Source organism: Austrofundulus limnaeus, unplaced genomic scaffold (assembly GCF_001266775.1).
Source record: "Austrofundulus limnaeus strain Quisiro unplaced genomic scaffold, Austrofundulus_limnaeus-1.0 Scaffold2226, whole genome shotgun sequence".
Lineage (NCBI taxonomy): Eukaryota > Metazoa > Chordata > Actinopteri > Cyprinodontiformes > Rivulidae > Austrofundulus > Austrofundulus limnaeus.
The window spans coordinates 34,113-40,071 of record NW_013954628.1 but is presented as its reverse complement, the minus strand read 5'-3'; positions in this window follow the sequence as shown (position 1 = coordinate 40,071).

The following is a 5,959-nucleotide window of genomic DNA, read 5'->3' as shown; positions in this document are numbered from 1 at the left end:
ATCTTGAGTTGCCAGGTAAAATCCAGATTGGACAGTTGTGTGATTCTAAAGATGCACTAATAGCTGAACAGAAAGCAAATGAAACTTTGTCTGATCTTTTTGCTAGGGTTGTACCTGAGTGAGTAATATGTGTGTATATGTTTACATGATCATGTAAACATGTCTGTCAGGCACCAACAAGTGATTTCTTTAGAACAGATGGAGTGAAGCAGGTCTTACAGCAATTAGTCTNAGTGGTGGGGGGTTCAATAGTGGTGGTGGGGGTTTCAGTAGTGGTGGTGGGGGGTTCAGTAGTAGTGGAGGGGGGTTCAGTAGTGGTGGTGGGGGGTTCAGTAGTAGTGGAGGGGGGTTCAGTAGTGGTGGTAGGGGGCTCAGTAGTGGTGATGGGTTCAGGAGGGAGGGTGACACACCTGATGAAGACAGAAACACAATGAGCTGCTGCTTCTGAGGCCTGCAGCCACCAGGGGGCACTCTACTGTTCAGATCTGTGACTGAAAGCTAATGTGGACCTGAGGGAGGTTTTTCTTAGCGCAGAGTTTCCAACACGTGAGTGTTTTTCAGTAGCTCTTCAGAGTTTATGAAATATTAGTACTAGTATCATTTGATTTGGAAAGCCACCGATGCAGCAACAGAAACTTGATTTAGTGTGACACACACTTTAAACCAGCACCAAAACCTTTTCTCTGATGGCAGGATTATGAAGGAATTTCTGTCTGCGGTGCCTGACAGTGTTCTGGGACCACAAATGTGAGGCAGAAAGTTTTTCTGCTATTGCTGATGTGCAACCTGGTGCTAATACTGAGGCGTGGAGAGTCTGCGTTTTCCACAGCTGCAAATGATTTTCAGTTCCGTGTGATGAGTGAGACACCTGATCTCACTGTTTTATTCATATTCTGTTTGGAGACTTTTTAACTTTATTCCTGCTACAACCAAGGAGTTGTCATGCATGCTGTGTACAGTGGTGGGCAGCGCTAATTCAAGAATTAGCTCTGCAATTTCTAAAGCGCTTATGAAAATATTAAGGTCCGCAACTTCAAAAGAGCTTATGCCATAGAAATATTAGCAGAAACTAATTTTAAAGTGCAAGTTCAATTTGACACTAACTAGCTGGCAAAAATTCATGTACAATTTATGCACAACACTGCCAACTAACGCTGAATGAACCCTTGTACAGCTTAATTTACAACCGCCGATTGCTGGGCATGTGATTTCCTGAAACAGACCTTTGGCTCCTGGTGTAAAAATTAAGAAGTTGTTGAGGATTGCTAGTTCGGCTACTTCGTTGTCTTTTTCTTTTGTTTGTTGTAGATTTTTCATTAAAGAAGCATCAATAAAGTAATTTTAAAACTGTTTATTGGAAATTGAAGTGATTTAATCTGTAAATAAATGGCCCGTGGAGAACGTGCCAACATAAGCTAATGTCACTTTTGTGTCTTGATAAAGTATTATTGGTTCAGATAAGGACAAGGACTCATCAAACGATTTTGGGTACATTTATTGTGAGACTGATTACAATAAAGTTACAGGTTTTCGTCTCTTTCCTGGGTTAGTTTTTGATCAAATTAAGAGTGTGGTGCCTCGAGGTAAGATAATTTGCATATTTAAATAATTCACAAATTATGCATTTTAGAATATACCTAAAAACCCTACACCTGTCTTCATCAGCATAACATCTTTAAATCATTTCTGAGTCTCTAACACCATTGGCCGATCGCTTCGACCAATTACGTCAAGTATTGAGCTCCAGCGTTTAAACATTTTTTTAAAAAGGAGCTCCGATTGTAAAGTAAATTCAATCAATACATACAAAATTTTAGCATGGATTACAAACGTTTACTGTTTTGCTATTGCCTTCCTGATACGTAAGCAGACACAAAGCACTGTATACCTACACAATAAGTGTGTTTATCTGGGAGGGGTGCTGTTGGATAGATCAAGTGTGTTGTGATTCATTGACWGCCATACCTTCCGCTGTTCAAGATAATGATGACTGGTAGATAATTRGTTATTAGCGGTACTGCATTTTAATTTTAGACAGCGCAAATCSGCTTATGAATTGTAAAAATTAGTARGACCGCTAAAGCGCAAATGAAATCTTTACGTCCGCAATTAGCGGATTTGCGCTTTAGCGGGCTGGTGCCCACCACTGGCTGTGAAGGACTACTTCATGGTGGTGTCTGTGGCATCCGCCACAACAGGAGTCCACTCAGGATTTATTGCACACTGCAGAGCCAATCCAGGCTTTCCCAAGATCCAGAACTAYATGCATCATCCACTAAAAGTTTAGAAGAAATTATGGTATTTGACAACAGAGGGCACAGCTAGCCAAACTGCTTCACTAACCTCAACTGCTACACAAATTACTTAGCTCTGCTACACATAYATACAACTTGGTAGAAGTTGATGCTAAACCGCTAACATTTAAACACCCACTGTGTGTCAAGAAGGTAATTGCACTTTACCAATAAAAGACTTAAGGCTTTGAACACGTYGCTCTGTTCCCATCACTTCCCTCTACACACTGGGGCGGACCTTTTACTCATGGTGCAGCTTTACAGTCAACCAAACCTGAATGTGTAATGTGACAACTGAAGTGAACACAACTCAAAACTGTTCATAAAGCAAGAAAGAAAGGCAGTGAGAAATCACAGCTTGTGTTTCTGCTGACATAGTTCTTATATTTAAACAATGTTAACACGAAAATGCAATTCTTTTACCCTAAAATAAAGCAAAGATGTGTTTCACTTATTTTATTTCACATCAAACCCAGGAAATTCTCTCTGTAGTCTCASCTGCAAAGAATGCTGGGAAAGAATCTGGAAATGAATGATTCTGACTTTTTACAATATTTTAGGGTGTGGACTTTTTCTTTGTAAATTCATGTTCAGGTTTTGTTTAGAATTTGTGTTAAAGTCTCTGTTATTAGCTGTAAACTGAAACCATGTATATAAGAGAATGCAAATGTGGAAGCTCAACTGCAACTAATGTCACTATGTGACCTGTGTTACTGTCTGCGACTTGGTTTCCATCATTCTATCGTCGTAAGGWGCCTTTCAAAAGATTTGGATTGTTTGGGAACATCACATCTCTAATACAGTGTAAAAGGCTGGTATTGGCGACACTGATCCAGTACTAATGCTTACAACTAATGTGTTTGGTAAAGCTAAAAGACTAACAAATTTCAAATCACAGCTTCATAAATAACTAGTAGCACTCGAAGAGCACAAACCTCTGCTAAGGCCAATTTCCCCTATCTTGCAATAGCGAAGAATCCTTCAAAAAATCCATCCCCAAAATTTAATGGTGTGTTCCTTTGGCTAATACCCACCTGTGGTAAAAAATTTCATGAAAATCTGTCCATAAGTTGTTGAGTAATTTTGTTGACAGAGAGACATATGCGATCGAAAAAATTACCTCCTCCCTTGGCAAAGGTAATGTTTTTGGGTGCCTCTGTCCATCTGTCTCTGCCTGTCTGTCTGTCTGTCTGTGGACAAAATTACTCAACAACTTATGGTCGTATTTTCATGACATTTTTACCACAGGTGGGTATTGGCCAAAGGAACACACCTTCAAATTTTGGTGTGAATTTCTTTGAAGGATTCTTCACTGATGCAGGATAAGTTAAATTGGCCTTGGCAGAGGTTTGCGCTCTCTGAGTGCTTCTAGTTATTTATGAAGTTAATGCAAGTGCTAAATCACTCAACAAAAACTTAATACTTCTCTTTGGGGGTTAGCAGARCCATGCTCACCACTTTGGTTTGACTAATTTAACTTGGCCTGTTGTTAAGATCATCAACTCCGTTTATGCTGAGGCAAAACAAGAGCGTAGCTTCAAGTTGTTTCTGCAGGGATGCAGTGCAGAGCRTGAGGACCTGCTCCTCCACACTGATGTCAGATGGCTGAACAGGGGGGAAATACTGCAATGTCCCTTTCTTTGCTGCATGAAATCAGGGTTTTTATGGAAGCAAGAGAAGAGGATACGGCTCTGTTAACTAACGTGGAGTGGCTACTTGACTGTGCTTTCTTTACCGATAAAACAGAAAATTAAGCATTTGAACCTGCTGTTATAAAGAGAAGATAAAAACATGTTGATATGACCCAAGGCATTTAGTGCTGAACCCTCATTATGCATTCAGCAATTTCCCAGAAGGAACCTCCTAAATGGATCAAAAAGGTTGTATTTATTGTACCGTATCTTATCAATCGTATCGCATGGTATCGCATCACATCGCATTGCATCGTATCGCATCGCATTGCATCATATCATATCGTATCGATCGTGTTGCTTCATAGCAAGTGAGAAACAAAAGCTTTCAGTAGTTTGCCTCCATCAAAGGTTTTGGAAATCACACAGGTGCAGCTGGGGTTTTAAATGTTTCCAAGTATTGTGGTCACTTCTCAAGACTTGGACAGGGGTTTGCTCCGATTCATTGACCTTGACAAACTTTGTCCCTGTGCAACATCATCCATGGAGAGGCAGTCCTCTTCATGGATGATGACATGGGTGAGATTTCTGGACAATTGCTGAACTTCCCAGTGTTGATCCAGTAGAAATGGAGACAGGTWCTAAATCCAAACTAATTTGTAGTTAAAGTCCCAACAGCATTCTCAGCATTTCTCTAACTTCATAGACCCCAATAACTACAAAAACCTTCATCAAGCAGCTCTGAAAACGTCTGCGCTGATTAGGTCTTCCTACCTCTGAGTCAGAATTTTCTGACATGAATATCCTGAAATCAAAGTTCAGAACCAGACTGGCAGATGAACAYTAAAATGACTGAAGAAGAAAGTGGATTTACTCCATCATTCAGCTTTCACTAACTCAATGCAGTGCCGAACAGAGAAAAACAAACAGGAAACCACACCTGAAACTACAGTGACGTGTGAAAAAACAAGACAAGTGATTTCTGTATTCACAGTATGATTGCTTGTTTTGATTTCTTAATTTTCATGTTTGAATGGAAAAAATGTGAGCTTGTGAGTCAGTATGTGAAAAAAACTATAATACATAAACCCAAAATGCATATTCATGTAAAGTCAATGTTTTATGTTATTTGAAGACAGTGTTAGTTGTACATGTTCAAGCAAAACAAGCTCATTCTGATGGTTTGGGTTTAAGAAAGTTTCAAAATAAATGCTGCAAAAAGTGGCTCTCGAAAAAAAAACAGCTGGAGACCCCTGGTCTAGAGGAAGCCCCMTGATCCCAGAGTCAGCAGCTTCATGATGTGGAATCATGTGGAGCTCCATTGAAGCAGCAGGAAGCAGTCAGGATTTTATTGTTGCCTGATTCAAATCTAATCTGACAATCCTCATCTAGTCTCTGTTTGATCACAGCTCTTTGTTTTAAATATAAAGAGGACATATTTACCCTCCTTGTTTGTTACACGTCTCTGTGGGTGCACAGGTGGAGATCTGGAGGACTGCAGTCTGAGAACAGTTGAGAGTCTCACAGATTGAAGGATCAGAGCTCTGCACTGTACCAGGTTTATACACAACACCTGAGAAAAAAAAAGGTCAGTGTTAGTTTACAAACTAATAAATTACTCAATATTTCATCAAGTGTAAAAAAAAGCAAATATTCCACTTTCAGTGAATCAGAAAGTTCATGTTTGGATCCAGAGGTTTACAGACCTCTGTGTCTGCAGCCGCTGATGTCTAAGAACTCAAAGGGAGGATTGTATGTAACGATGACATCATTAACTTTGTTCCCGTTTACCAGAACATCAACAACCTACAAAACAACAAACTGTTAAAACCACAGAACAGAAACAGCTGAAGTCACATTTTATGAGAATAAAACTGATAAAACTTTATTTTCATCAAACATCAGATCCTGATAAACAAGATTATGTTTAGATCATATTTTAGTTTTGATGTAATTTATTTTATATACTAATTTTTAATCATAATAAAAGACCCTCATACTTACAGGTACAGAGTCATTCAGGAACATCAGAGC